The sequence below is a fragment of the Protopterus annectens genome, chromosome 6.part1, assembly GCF_019279795.1.
Source record: "Protopterus annectens isolate FY-2018-M chromosome 6.part1, PAN1.0, whole genome shotgun sequence".
Lineage (NCBI taxonomy): Eukaryota > Metazoa > Chordata > Ceratodontiformes > Protopteridae > Protopterus > Protopterus annectens.
Window position 1 is genome coordinate 416,813,589 of NC_056738.1, and position 16,536 is coordinate 416,830,124.

General features: G+C 41.9%; 1 protein-coding gene across 1 annotated transcript in view; it reads right to left on the reverse strand.

Moving 5' to 3' along the window:
• The window catches only part of LOC122805306 (solute carrier family 22 member 6-A-like), a 982,968-nt gene that overhangs the window by 353,500 nt on the left and 612,932 nt on the right, over positions 1–16,536 (reverse strand). The window lies entirely within an intron of this gene.

Here is a 16,536-nt window from a genome sequence, read left to right on the forward strand (position 1 = left end):
AGAGCTGGAATTAATGGCTGGAAGAGAAGGAATACAAGCTCATATACAGATGGGGGAGGAGTAAGTGCCAAGCTGAAAAGAGAGGAGAGAAGGAAAAATACATTAATAGTTAGAACTGTTTAACTTAATATTGTTTTATGGATAAAGGGATGGATTAAGGAAAACTAGAGAATGAAGACGTTAAATCAATGCTACATTAGAAAGGGTGCATGTTAAAGAGAGAAAAGAGATAATTGAAATGAAACTATTGATTCTGCTTGGGGGGCAGCTATGTATAAAGCAGAAAATGATAAAAGGATAAAGTATGGAAGAAAGACACCTGCTGTCAGCAGAGGAAAAACACACGGTACATGAGGACTGCATTGAATGTACTGATGAATGTGAAGAATACAAGTTATATTTGTTTAAAAACAGAAGGCAGCATGAGTGTCTACATGGTAGATGAGAAATCAAATGACATGAACAAGAGTTTTGTGAGTTTAGAGCTCCATAACTAGGGCAGAGGCATGAAGTATTTTGTAGGATCACACTGGAAGATGACTATGGAACTGGTACTGGAGGCATGAAGCATGTCGTAGGGTTCACACTGGAAGGTGACTATTGAACTGGTACTGAAGGTATGCAGCATGTCGTAGGGTTCACACAGGAATGTGACTATTGAACTGGTACTGGCTCTGCTGTGTCCATCATGTCACAATGGACATTACAGCAGCATTCCAAGATACTAAGCTAAGGATTCGGCACAAGACTTATACAAGAGAGAGGAGCCTGTTCCAATAGAAAGCATCTAGAGACAGTGGTCAGTATAAGCAAGAAGAGATGTTGGGTGTGTATGCTGCGCAGGCTTTGGTCCAGTGCTGAGGGTTATAAATGATTGATTGTACTAAAATGAGACTGATGGTCCCTTCACAATCTACATGTCACCTGCTCTAATGAAGGCCCAATGGAGGACAGGATAAAAAAGGTATTAGATGATGCTGTACCTTTATTTTGAGATAGAATTGACATATTTGTATACATAAAGGTTAACACAGTGCTGGAAAAGACCAAATTCCATAATGCTTGCATCTTTCGATATGCTGTCTGCAAGAAGGTGGAAGTTACATGGATAGGGTGGAAGCTGCAAGACTGTGATGTGTGAGTAGCCACCATGCAGGTAAGATAATGAAACTGTATGAATTATGGATTTGAAATGTAGTGGAAGTGACTGTTAACCCTCTGTTACAGGATGAATAATTTCAGTTGATAAGAACTGAAGATGTTTTGTAAACATCTCTGGAGCAAAAAGCTTCAGTAAGACAACACTGTCAGAGTTTTACCTGCAGATGTAAATAGAAGAAGATTCCAAGGTGGTCCTCACCACCGTCACCATTAGCATCCACAACTGACTGCACTGGTAAAACAAGCTTGTTTCTAGAGTGGTGAGAGCACTGGCGCTTTGGCAAAAAGCCAAGGAAAATATGTTATAATGGTGTCCTATCGCACAGTATAACATAGTGACATTACTGTGACAGAGGTATGATGGGATGCATTTGAAATAAAAAGTAAGGCTGTTTGAAAGAGGGTGATAAACTACAGAGTCTGGATAATACACGACAAGTATGCATTTTTCAACCAAGCACCATGAACTGTGGTTGCACCACTGATATCCAAGCCCTACACAAATGCATTGAGAAGATGCAGGCAGTGAATAATGCCTGCATACTATAAGACACATCGCAACTCTGGTCAGTGAGGTTTTTCATTTATTATAACAGGTCCTTTTCCACTATGATCCATCTCCTAAACATGCTGTTACAAACAGGAAGGACCATGCAGTGGAGAAAGTGGTGTGTTTTGGCCTTCTAGAAAGAAAAAGGATGGTCAAATTAGACACTATGCTGACACCTACAATTACCACATGCAATTTAATGTAGTCTAGTGATGTCACAAGTCAAGGAAGATGGCAGTGAAGGCTCAGTGTTTTTTTGTGTCTTTATTCCTAATCAGAGCAGAAAAAGAATTATGTAAAATCCAGCAGGAATGCTTTAAATCTAGTCAGGGGTATCATAGGTTCATAGGTTCATGGGTTCATACTAGGCTATCTGCCCGAGGGCATTTACAAGCCTAGCCCATCGTTTTGTAGCTTACGCCACCCCTTTAGTATGGGGAACTATACCCATTATTTTGCTGTGCCTCTGTCGAGCAGTGACACTGAGGTAATCCCTGGGGTATATCTGCGATCTCCCATCCATTGGTCAAGATTTCTCTTGAACAAGGCCAGCGAGGTGCTCTGCCTCACATATACCGGGATTTTGTTCCACAGCATAGGGAGTCTTTGGGTGATGAATCTATCCCTCCAGCACGTCCTATTAATAGCCGTGTCGAGGTTTAAGTCTCCCGCCCTTGTGGCTCTGATGGATCTAGATTTTTTGAGGTGAAGCATATTCATCAAATCTGGGTTTGACATGGCCTTGTATGTTAGGCAAAGGTCACCTCTGAGCAAGCGTGCGACTGAATAGAGCTGGAGTTCTTTCAGTCGGGCAGCATAGGACAGATTTTGAGACCCTTTATCCTTTTGGTGAGGAACTTTTGTGGCCTCTCCAGCTGCTGCAAGTGTCGGGTCAGATACATTCCGAATGGGGCATTGTACTCAATCATTGGTCTGATGAGTGATGAGTAGAGGGAGACAATGACCTCCCTTGATCTAGATGAGAATCCCTTCATGATAAGGTGGGCAATGTAGAAGGTCTTCCTAACTACTTTAGCTACATGGGTGTCGAATGACAGACTACTATCAACCTGGGTCCCCAGGTCCCTGATAACTTCTTCTGTGCTCAGTGGATTGCCACCTATTTGGTAGCTAGGGGTAACCTTGTTTTTCCCGAAGGGTATGACTATGCATTTTTTGGCATTTAACTTTAGGCCATGGCTCTGGCACCAGTTATCCGTTTCTGTGAGACCCTTCTGAAGGATATCTGTGTCAGATGTGTTTTGTACTATGGCGCCCAGTTTGCAGTCATCTGCAAACTTTGTCAGCCATAACCCTCCTGTGTTTGCTTGTATTTCGGAGAAGTAGATGCCAAACAAGAGTGGGCCCAGGACTGAGCCCTGTGGGACACCACTTGTGACAGGCTTTGAGTCTGACATGGCGCCAGCAACTCTGACCCTGTGGGTTCTGTCACTCAGCCAGTTTGCAACCCATCTTGTGATGTATGGGTTAATATTTAAGCTGATGAGTTTTTCAATGATACCCAAGTGGGGTATTGTATCAAAGGCCTTCGCCAGATCGAGGTAGGCTGTATGGACTGCCTTTCCCTCATCAATGGCTTTGGTGACTGTTTCGAAAAAGTCAACCAAGTTTAAAAGGCATGATCTGCCTTTGACAAAGCCAAACTGGGTTGGATCCAAAGTCTGCAAATTCCCTATGTCTTTATTTATGAGGTCCATTATGATCCTCTCCATGGCTTTGCAGATAAGGCTTGTCAAGCTAATGGGCGGTAATTTCCAGGGTCGGTGGAGGCACCGCCTTTGTGAAGTGGGACCACAGTTGCAGTGCGCCACTCCTGGAGTGCGTATCCAGAGGTAAGACTTTGATTAAACAGCTGTCCTAGCTGTGGGTTTAATTCCTCATTGAGTTTGTGGAGCACACAGCCGGGGACACCATCAGGTCCCATGGATGCTCTGTTTTTTGCTTTGGAGAGAGCAGTTCTCACTTGGCCGTTGGAGATGTTTGGGAGGCTGCAATCGTTTGGTATAGATATCTCTCCTTTTGGGGGGGGGAGAAGTTTGCACTGAACCTGTCAGCCAGTATGTTGGCAATGTCTGTAGGATCAGTAATCTTCACATCATTTTGAACTAGTTCTGAGCATATCTGGGAGTTTCCTCCCAGGTTTCTAACATAGCTAAAGAAGGCCTTATGATTGTCTTTTGAGTCTTTAGCTATTTTTCTCTCAAAATTTGCTTTGGATGATTTTATGAGAGCTCTTAGTTTTTACTTATAGTGATCAAGGGTGTCTTACCTTTTAAGGATTTTGCTCTATCTTGTAGTAGCTTCCTCCTTTTGTTGTAGAGTTTGTTTATGGCTGGGGTCCACCAGAATGGACGCTTGCCTTTGGTACAAAGAGTCTTTGTTTTGCTTGGGATTGCCTTATCCATGCAGTCCTGCAGGTGCTGGTAGAAGGCATTTGTAAGTGATTCAGCGGCTTGTGTACTGTTTTCCGCTCGGGGCCTTAAAGGAGACCACACTAGTCTTTAGAAGTGTGAAGTCGGCTTTCGAGAAGTTCTTTACTGTGGTCTCTTATTTCAGGTAGGGGTGGGATGAGGACCTCCAGCGAGATTAGTTTGTGATCTGATCTCACCAGTGAGGGGTATACTTCCGGTGTTGAACATTGTGCTCCCATGTTCGTGATGATGAGGTCAAGTATGTTATCTCCTCTTGTGGGGATGGTAACTAGTTGTTCCATGGCATTTGAGTTTATGAATTCCAGGAACTTTTGGGCTAGGGTGTTTGGGCTTGAGTAGTGTTCCCAGTCTATATTAGGGTAATTGAAGTCACCTAGTATGATGGTGTTTGGTGATACATTTATCCCCTCTAGTGTTTTCAGGAAGGCCATGTGAGGTTCCTGAGTTTGTGAGGGTGGCCTGTAACATGCTACAATTTGCAGAGCAGTCTTGCCTATGGTTAATCAAACACTTAAACCAATATTCATATGGAAGAGAGTGCTTTGAGTCTAGTCAGGGGTATCAAACATTTAAACCAATATCCATATGGAAGAAAATAGATTAAAAAAAAAAGTCTATCTTCTTCTGTAATCTCAAAGACTTATACCACATGTGTTAGTATCTCTAGGCAGGTAAAACTTTCTCAGAACCCCTTTCCAGTAATGTGCCACACATGGCATACTCTCTAGCTCTTATTATTATAGTTCTGGGTTGATGGAAGAGTAAAAAGAAACAGGTAACCTCTGGGGGGAGTCCCTAGCTTATCCCACTGCATGGCAACCACCATGGGAACATGCCATCATTACTATGGATGACAGTAGCTCTGAATGAAGACCTGGGCATAATATACAACTTATACTGTCTCGTGAATGTATTGGAGAAGATCAGGTTTCAGTAATACAAATGTCATCAATAGCAGCATTACAGAAAACAGCTGGAAGGAAAGGCTTTTCATGTTCATTATTTCAAAATTCAATACTATTAGATAACCTTCTGGAAAGAGTAAGGGGAGAATTTTTTGTAGTTAATTTAAATTTACCAATGGATACAACAACTTGTCATCCTTTCTGAAAGACTTACTTCTGTCCCTATTAAATATGAACTGCCATGGCCATCCATGCAATGGAGAAGATATTCACCATGGTTGAAAGAAGACAGGTAGATTATGTAAATGATTCAAGTTAGATTCATTGGCATCTTTTAGCATAAGAGATTGTTTTGTTCTGTGTACCATTTTTTTCTTGTGGAAAATTAAGTATGGAGGTGTGAGAGAAAAGGCCTGTAATTATAAAATCTTCTTATCAAAAGTAATGTCCAGAAGAAAGAGAATTTTCCAGGACAGTAACTTCAGATCTGTAAAACCAGCTGGCTCAAAGGGTGGAACAGTAAACTTTTCCAAAATAAAATAAATGGCATATGAGGGATAGGATCTCAAAGAGCAGTCCTGCATTTAAAGGTATCACATAAGGAGGTTTCTTACGTCTTAAGAGAAGCATATGGAAGTAGAACCAAATAGCTGGCACCAGCTGGTCAGAAACAGGGGCTAGTAACAGAACAATGGGCACAGGAGACACAGACACCAGAGAAAAAGAAGCTCCAAGAAGGAATCCCAGACTTCTCTCTTGTGTCAGATCAGAAAGTGCTAGAAGTAGCTTGACACCGTCTCTGCCTTTTGTTTTAACAATGGCTACAGGCAGCTTCTCATAATCAATAGTTGGTAGGACTTGTAGAACACTGGAACGAGAGTGCCTTACCCAGAATCCACAGTTTCAGGTTAATCTGTGGTTACCATAGCAGTAGTATATTCCACCAACATACACAACAGTAATTTTTAAAGTGGAAGAATCCAGCATAGTAGTAGTTAATGGATTTTAAGTAGGATAAACCTGTTTAGAAGGCACATAATTTAACTTCTGAATTTTAGTAAAGGAAGACATTTTAGATCCATTTTATAAGGAGAATGATGTTTTTTTAATTATACGTGTGTATGTGTGTGTGTGTGTGTGTGTGTGTGTGTGTGTGTGTGTGTGTGTGTGTGTGTGTGTGTGTATATTGTGTGTGTGTGTGTGTGTATATATATTTCCAGCCCACTGGTATAAAACTTTCAGCTTGTACCTACTCAGCACAGACTCCACGTGGGCCAGCAGAGTAATCCAGGCTACAGAGAGCTGAATAAGTGACTTTTCTTGATACTAAGTATATTTTTTGTTGCTTTCCACATCTGAATACCTAGCAACTGTATTTCGCCTGCCTTTCTGTTACATTGAAGCTGTTTTTACTGCATTTAACTTAATATTGCACTTGGAATCCTTGTTTGTTACTATTTGACTGTATTTGTAGCAAATTCTTCTGTGTAAGCTGTAGTAGCTGATTCATAGCATTTATAAGTGTTTGCTGTACCTGTTTCTGCCTGTTTTGTGAAAAAAAAAAAAAGAAAAAATATCTCTTGTTTTTCCTGCTTTACTAGTTTAGTCCAGTTTCAGAGTTGCTGATTCCTGGGCTTTGGTTGTAGTTCCTGTGTACTGTTTCCTTGCCTTATTTGGGGAAGGGAAGCTACCTTGCTTTCCTGCTTTACTAGTCTAGTCCAGTTTCAGAGTTGCTGATTCCTGGGCTTTGGTTGTAGTTCCTGTGTACTGTTTCCTTGCCTTATTTCGGGGAAGGCAAGCTACCTTCCTTACCAGTGGGAGTGCGACGCATTCAGCTGCCTTTGTCCAGTTTTGTGAGGTTTCAGCCAGTAACTAGTAGTTTATTGGTCGTTTTGGGCCAGTTTCTAGCTTTTTCCAGCCCCCTGGTATAAAACTTTCAGCTTGTACCTACTCAGCACAGACTCCACGTGGGCCAGCAGAGTAATCCAGGCTGCAGAGAGCTGAATAAGCGACTTTTCTTGATACTAAGTATATTTTTGTTGCTTTCCACATCTGAATACCTAGCAACTGTATTTCACCTGCCTTTCTGTTACATTGAAGCTGTTTTACTGCATTTAACTTAATATTGCACTTGGAATCCTTGTTTGTTACTATTTGACTGTATTTGTAGCAAATTCTTCTGTGTAAGCTGTAGTAGCTGATTCATAGCATTTATAAGTGTTTGCTGTACCTGTTTCTGCCTGTTTTGTGAAAAAAGAAAAAAAAGAAAAATATCTCTTGTTTTTCCTGCTTTACTAGTTTAGTCCAGTTTCAGAGTTGCTGATTCCTGGGCTTTGGTTGTAGTTCCTGTGTACTGTTTCCTTGCCTTATTTGGGGAAGGAAGCTACCTTGCTTTCCTGCTTTACTAGTTTAGTCCAGTTTCAGAGTTGCTGATTCCTGGGCTTTGGTTGTAGTTCCTGTGTACTGTTTCCTTGCCTTATTTGGGGAAGGAAGCTACCTTGCTTACCAGTGGGAGTGGGAAGCATTGAGCTGCCTTTGTCCAGTTTTGTGAGGTTTCAGCCAGTAACTTGTAGTTTATTGGTCGTTTTGGGCCAGTTTCTAGCTTTTCCAGCCCCTGGTATAAAACACGCTAAACGCGTAGCTGATTTAAGCGATTTAGCTGAGCTGCCACTGTTGCACACTAGGGCAGTGCCGGTTAAGCAGGTTTAAACTATTCGGGCTACCTAAAGTCCACTCTTCAAATTTTCCCTTAAAACTACCTTCCTCGAACTATACTACTGATCAAATCAGCGTATCCTATAACTAAAAGATCAACTCTACTTGACTCCAAGTAGACTATTCTCTATCTATTAAACCTAGCACTTGCTCCTACAGTACTTATTACCTTGATACGGCACTCTTGTCATAGATAGTACCCCAAAAGGCAACCCCCCATTTCTCGGTCACCCACGTCCCCCGGAATCTTTTTTAAAGTTTTTCGTCTACCCTTCTAGCATGTCGAGGGATCAGTTGCTAGTGTCCTTTCCTGCTCAGCTGGTGAACCTGGGAATATTGAGGCAATGTTTCAATTGCCTCATGTACACAGACAACCCTTTCCTCCTCCCACAAAACACAAATACATGCGAGAGATGCAACTATACGGCCAAACTGGAGGCTGAGCTCTCTCAACATAGGACTGGCAAGACCAGTCAGGAGGAGAAGGTTACCACACACACTATAGACCCAGTCTCACATAGTACCATTACAACCTCAAATCATACACATAAACACACAAAGACATACTCAGAGGCTCTGATCAAAAATCTACCAAAACAGCAGAGGCCACCAAAGCAGACACCCAAACAACCACCACCTCAGAACACAACACCCGCAACACATAGACCTCACAGTCAGAGTGTCAAACAGTCACAGCCCTTAAGGCCAAACACAATGCCAGACACACTAGTCATTGGTGACTCCATAGTCAGACACACTGATGTCCCGCTCACCAGACTGAGTAAGGAGAAGGTCACAGTAAGCTGCCTGTCGGGCTAGAATCCGCCACATAAAGCAAGCACTCAGGTCTCTCAACAGCAGGTACAAATATGACTCAGTCATTGTCCACGCTGGTGTAAACGACCTGAGACGCACTCCTTGGACTACATGAAAAGAGACATTGAGGAGCTCTCTGATTATGTAGCCCAGGCAGGTATGACCCTGACCTTGAGCAGTATCCTACCTTCACCAAGAATGATGCCACAATACAGAGATAAGATGATCAGCTTTAACAATTGGCTTAAACACTGGTGTCATTCAAAGGGGATCCAGTATCTGTCTGCCTGGGATGACATGCTGGACAAGCCATGCTGCTTCATGAAGGGACGGCTTGCACCTGTCACCCCTGGGATTCCGGATATTGGCAAAGGCTCTTGCCACCCCATGGTGCCTTTTTAGGCAAGGCTCAAATTCTAAACCTACCACCCTAGAACACAAAAAGGAAAAAACTAAGGGTAATGCTGCTCAATGCCAGAAGTCTAAATCTCAAAATGCACGCACTCGAGGCCCTTCTCAGTATGGAGAACATCAATGTCTGTGCTGTGACAGAAACCTGGTTCAAGGCTCCTGAGAGCACCCCAGCTATCAGGTTTTACCTCATATCATGCGTTCCGCCCCAAAATCCGGACAATACCAAGAAAGGAGGGGGGGGTATCCATATTCATCAAGGACACCCACACCTCAAGACTGGTGGCAACGCACGATGCATCGGAGACCATCCAGGTGCAATTAACCATAGGCAAGACTGCTCTGCAAATTGTAGCATGTTACAGGCCACCCTCACAAACTCAGGAAACTCACATGGCCTTCCTGAAAACACTAGAGGGATAAATGTATCACCAAACACCATCATACTAGGTGACTTCAATTACCCTAATATAGACTGGGAACACTACTCAAGCCCAAACACCCTAGCCCAAAAGTTCCTGGAATTCATAAACTCAAATGCCATGGAACAACTAGTCACCATCCCCACAAGAGGAGATAACATACTTGATCTCATCATCACGAACATGGGAGCACAATGTTCAACACCGAAGTATACCCCTCACTGGTGAGATCAGATCATAAACTAATCTCGCTGGAGGTCCTCATCCCACCCCACCTGAAATAAAAAGACCACAGTAAAGAACTTCTCAAAAGCCGACTTCACACTTCTAAAGACTAGTGTGGTCTCCTTTCAGGCCCCGAGGCGGAAAACAATACTCAAGCCGCTGAATCACTTACAAACGCCTTCTACCAGCACCTGCAGGACTGCATGGATAAGGCAATCCCAAGCAAAACAAAGACTCTTTGTACCAAAGGCAAGCGTCCAGTCTGGTGGACCCCAGCCATAAACAAACTCTACAACAAAAGGAGGAAGCTACTACAAGATAGAGCAAAATCCTTAAAAGGTAAGACACCCTTGATCACTATAAGTAAAAACTAAGAGCTCTCATAAAATCATCCAAAGCAAATTTCGAGAGAAAAATAGCTAAAGACTCAAAAGACAATCATAAGGCCTTCTTTAGCTATGTTAGAAACCTAGGAGGAAACTCCCAGATATGCTCAGAACTAGTTCAAAATGATGTGAAGATTACTGATCCTACAGACATTGCCAACATACTGGCTGACAGGTTCAGTGCAAACTCCCCCAAAAGGAGAGATATCTATACCAAATGAGTGCAGCCCCCAAACATCTCCAGCCCAAGTGAGAACTGCTCTCTCCAAAGCAAAAACACAGCATCCATGGGACCCGATGGTGTCCCCGGCTGTGTGCTCCACGAACTCAATGAGGAATTAAACCCACAGCTAGGACAGCTGTTTAATCAAAGTCTTACCTCTGGATACGCACCCAGGAGTGGCGCACTGCAACTGTGGTCCCACTTCACAAAGGCGGTGCCTCCACAGACCCTGGAAATTACCGCCCATTAGCTTGACAAGCCTTATCTGCAAAGCCATGGAGAGGATCATAATGGACCTCATAAATAAAGACATAGGGAATTTGCAGACTTTGGATCCAACCCAGTTTGGCTTTGTCAAAGGCAGATCATGCCTTTTAAACTTGGTTGACTTTTTCAAACAGTCACCAAAGCCATTGATGAGGGAAAGGCAGTCCATACAGCCTACCTCGATCTGGCTAAGGCCTTCGATACAATACCCCACTCGGGTATCATTGAAAAACTCATCAGCTTAAATGTTAACCCATACATCACAAGATGGGTTGCAAACTGGCTGAGTGACAGAACCCACAGGGTCAGAGTTGCTGGCGCCATGTCAGACTCAAAGCCTGTCACAAGTGGTGTCCCACAGGGCTCAGTCCTGGGCCCACTCTTGTTTGGCATCTACTTTTCCAAGTACAAGCAAACACAGGAGGGTTATGGCTGACAAAGTTTGCAGATGACTGCAAACTGGGCCATAGTAGAAAACACATCTGACACAGATATCCTTCAGAAGGGTCTCACAGAAACGGATAACTGGTGCCAGAGCCACGGCCTAAAGTTAAATGCCAAAAATGCATAGTCATACCCTTCGGGAAAAACAAGGTTACCCCTAGCTACCAAATAGGTGGCAATCCACTGAGCACAGAAGAAGTTATCAGGGACCTGGGGACCCAGGTTGATAGTAGTCTGTCATTCGACACCCATGTAGCTAAAGTAGTTAGGAAGTCCTTCTACATTGCCCACCTTATCATGAAGGGATTCTCATCTAGATCAAGGGAGGTCATAGTCTCCCTTTACTCATCACTCATCAGACCAATGATTGAGTACAATGCCCCATTCGAATGTATCTGACCCGACACTTGCAGCAGCTGGAGAGGCCACAAAAGTTCCTCACCAAAAGGATAAAGGGTCTCAAAATCTGTCCTATGCTGCCCGACTGAAAGAACTCCAGCTCTATTCAGTCGCCACGCTTGCTCAGAGGTGACCTTTGCCTAACATACAAGGCCATGTCAAACCCAGATTTGATGAATATGCTTCACCTCAAAAATCTAGATCCATCAGAGCCACAAGGGTGGGAGACTTAAACCTCGACACGGCTATTAATAGGACGTGCTGGAGGGATAGATTCATCACCCAAAGACTTCTATGCTGTGGAACAAAATCCCGGTACATGTGAGGCAGAGCACCTCGCTGGCCTTGTTCAAGAGAAATCTTGACCAATGGATGGGAGATCGCAGATATACCCCAGGAATTACCTCAGTGTCACTGCTCGACAGAGGCACAGCAAAATAATGGGTATAGTTCCCCATACTAAAGGGGTGGCGTAAGCCACAAAACAATGGGCTAGGCTTATAAATGCCCTCGGGCAGATAGCCTAGTATGAACCTATGAACCTATGAACCTATATATATATATATATATATATATATATATATATATATATATATATATATACATACATACATACACACACACACACACACACACACACACACACACACACACACACACACACACGAGGAGACTAATAGTTCACACCAAGTAAATGAGCTTTAAGTTTTTTTATGATGTCTCTATCACCATCATATCACCTGATTAAATTCTGTACAGATGGAACAATTGAATGAGTTATGTGCCTCTCCTAAACAAGTTAAGTAACACGTGTGCCTGTTGGTGTGCACTAAAACCTGACTGTTGGCATAGTTTATGAACAAAGACTTGAACAGTGCAAGATAGATGGATTAAGGCCCAATGGACCACAAAAATAAAGAAGACAGTTTTCTGACAGTAAGTTTAATAAAATTGTAATATTGTGCCTAAAGGTTAAGAGAGTAAGAAAAATAGATGAGAAACATGCATATTAACAAACCAAGCTAAGTCTTTGCAAAAGCAGCAGAATATAAATGTCACAGCACCACCTAATGAGGCAAAAAAGTAGAGTATGACATGTATAGTGCATGATGGGAAGGTACAGGGTTCCAGGTAGCCTGGGAAAGTTCTATCTGACAAGTGATCCTAATGTCAGTAGACTAAGTACTCTAGAGAATACCGAAAACAAACCTCTTATCAGACATGCAGAACTCTGGTTATTGCTTGGATGGTGGCATTGCATAAATAGTTTTCACCAAAAACAAAACAAATCAGTTGTCGGGGTCACAGGGGAGCTGATTGTTGGCAGGCAGTGAAGACAGAAAGAAGGATTAAATAAATTTCCTGCTGGCATATGAGAATGCCACACATGCAGTAGCCAAATAGTTACCGGCTATATTGTTCCTGGGTTGAGCACTGTGTTGTGGTTTGGACCTTAATGCACCCTGTAACAGGAGATGCATGCAAGCCAACAGCTAAAGAAAGGTGAGTCTGTCTGTTAAATGGAAGCATAGCCTTTTCTTATGGGGTACAGTGTCTAACTAAATACCATTGAAGTGAGTGCAAATGATCACCTGAGAAAATTAAGGAAATACTGGACCCTCATTTATATACTACTGAGATGGCACCATATAGATCACTTGAGTGGTTAGGAGGTCCAATACATAGAATGCTGGACACCTCCTCTGGTTCCAGAGCTGTCATCTACTGAGTTAAGTGTTCCAGTTGTGATTACCCCTGACCCCACCACCTACTAAGCTGATGGACCAAAGTACCCCAGCTGCAGAAAAAAATGCTATCTGACCTGAGTACAGAAAGTAGCCAAAAGCTGGGCTTCTAAGGGAAACTAGAGATATTCCCATGATAAAGGAAAAAGTGTGACTTATAACAGGAAAGGAAATATAGTGTACTGACAGTTGTTTAGCTAATGTATTAAGTAGCTTTTCTGAGAATATACAATGTTTTTGTTTTGTTTTGGCTTGCTTTCTCTGGTAGGTTTTCTCATGTGCAATGGTAGTTGATTAAATCAGTTAAACTAAATGGGCTGTGTTTTATGCAAGCACCTAGTTGTTATAGCCTCAACAATTTGCAAAATATTACAGAACGTAGGCTAGGAGAAAAGAAGCAAAGCACTGAAAAGAAAGGCCAATGTGATTGCCAGTATGATTCATGAGGGAGGTTTAGAAGCAGTCCATGCAAAAGTAATAATATTACAACACTTAAATGATGTAAGAGATGTGTAAGCAGGAAGGGGCATGAGGAAGCTCCAGAAAAAATATAAAGGTAGTAAAAAGACAAAACTAAATCTAGGAAAAGAGCTAGTAGAAAGAATAAGCAGACGGCAGAACGTAGCAGAAGGAAAAATCAGAGGGAAGAAAGGACAAGTAAGATACTTAGAGGAAAGAAAGAAAGTTCAGAATGAGCTGCAGAGAATAGTTAAGGAGGGGCTGATTATAGACAGGATGGAGAACAGGCAGTAACTGTTCAATGAATTCTTTGCTTTCATCATCACAAAAAAAGTAAGAAGGAAGTGTTCCAGTTTGGAACCAGGAAAGGATGCTAAAGGGAGGCCATCTGACAGAGAAATACTAAGGAGGTTACAGAACGAAATTCAAAAATTTAAGAGAAGACAAAATGCAAAGACCTGGCTGAATACCCCCAGTATTCTAAAGAAATAAGTGATTACACATACAGATTCCCCTGACAGAAATGTTAAATAATCACTCAGTGGAGGTTAAGTTCTGGAGGGAAGCTAGTCATATTCTCCATAAGATGAATTGAACCAGAAAACTACATACCTGTAATACTAACCATGGTAGTACAGAAATATGATGACAATATATTAAGGAAATACTAGTCTGTTCCCAGAAAATGGCATCCTTCATGAGTTCTAGGAACATGTTTTTATGGAAAACATATCATGGAATTCAAAGAAACTTGGTTTTATTACTGGGCTATGCTGCAATATGACAAAGAAAGCTCTATCAGTGTTGTGTAGACTGACTACAGCAAAGCTTTTAACTCCTTCCTTATGTCTTGGAGTAGGATTGTTGATTAAATGAGGAATTTTTGGGAGTTGTGACCCTAAACAAAGAACAGCTCAAGGAAACGACCTCAATGTAGTAGTAAAATAAGATAGGAATCTTCAGTTACAAACTGAGAAAACTGTGCCCAAGGTGAACAGAATGCCAGATGTTGTCCTTAGAAGAAAATACTCTAGAAACAGAGACTTAATATACTCCTCTACAGATCCCAAGCTAGGTGACTGCTGGAGTACTGGTGCTTGGTTCTGGTGCACATGTACGGATAAGGATATCAACCTAGCTGAGAAAGTATACTGAATACCAGGGCAGTAAAAGGGAATGGAGTGTAAGTGGTAGAATGAGATGTTACAGGATCTAACTATTCCCACATGACAGTATAAGATAAAAGAGAGACATGACATCAGCATACAAAACACTTAAGGGGCATTGTGTAGGCCTACAGCTCAAAATAAAAAAAGGAGAGGGCATTTCTACCAGGTTATCGGTACAAAGTTCATCCTAGACATTAGAAAGTACTTTTTCACAGAAAGAGTACTGGGTAAATGGAAAAAGGTGATCTCTGATGGGTTCATAGCTGAATATTAGGATAGCTGCTTTGCAGGGTAATTTTAAACTTAGCCAATAACCCACAGTCAGAAAAAAAACTGTATCTTTTGTATATGAGGTGAACATCTTAACTGTTATGTCAAATCCACCCCCTGAAACATGCAAAGTCCTTGAAGAAGATATGGAATAAATGGTATGAAAAGGAAAGGGTTGCAGGAGGGGAATCTGTAAAATATTAGCTATGCAAACATAATAACTAACTTGTCTTTTCCTGCAGGACATTATATTATGTAATATAGCAATAAACCACGCCTGGGTGTGGGTAATGCTGGATTTATCCATGGTTGGCGTGGTTTGGTCATGTGGGCGAAGCCCGAGTGGCCAAACAAAGCCAACCATGGATAAACCCAGCATTGCCCACACCCAGAAGTGGGTTATTGCTATTATACAATGACATTATTTAAGAAAAAAAATAATTACTTTTCTTAAATAATGGCATTGTATAATGCCTCCTTGCTGCCCTTCCGCAGCTGTCTGGTATTCTGCGGCAGTTCTGATGTACTGTGCATGCATATGCCTACGCAGTACATCAGAACTGTGGGCAAAAGCAACGGAGAAAGCAAGATCTCCATTGCTTTTTACAAACTGTTTTCGCTATGTTAAATGGGTTTAACATAGAGAGACAGCTTTAAAAAAAGCAACGGAGAATCTTTGTTGCTTTTTTTAAAGCTGTCTCGGTATGCTAAACCCATTTAACATAGCGAGACAGTTTTGCAAAAAAGCAACAGAGAAAGCAAGATCTCCATTGCTTTTTACAAACTGTTTCGCTATGTTAAATGGGTTTAACATAGCGAGACAGCTTTAAAAAAAGCAACGGAGAATCTCTGTTGCTTTTAAAGTTGTCTCTATGTTAAACCCATTTAACATAGCGAGACAGTTTTGAAAAGCAACGAGAAAGCAAGATCTCCGTTGCTTTTTACAAACTGTCTCGCTATGTTAAAGGAGTTTAACATAGCGAGACAGCTTTAAAAAAGCAACAGAGAATCTCTGTTGCTATTTTTAAAGCTGTCTCGCTATATTAAACTCGTTTAACATAGCGAAACAGTGAGAAAAAAGAGTTATAGTAATGGAAAAAGTCCGGGCGACCGGACCTTTTTCCATTACTATAACTCTGATTTATAACATGCACGCTGACCAATCAGCATGCACGTTTATGAATATTAATGGGGGGGGAGTTGTATAATGTGTTACAATGCACTGCAGCAGCCAGGAAAGAAATCTAATTACATCTCAACATGATATGAGGAAACTAGATAAAAAAAATCGAGAACCAAAGGAGCACCCTCTTAAAAAGGAAGTTCCTGTGTAAAAAAATGAAATCCTCCCATGTAAATGAATAGCACACTTACAAGAGGGCAAATATGTTGCACATATGGGGGTTGGTACAATGGCCAAAGTGTTTACCACACACACAAAGTACAAGGCTTGATTCCCACTTTTGAAGAGAAATTGACTAGGCTTAAAATAGCCTAAAAGGGTAGCTAAACCTAG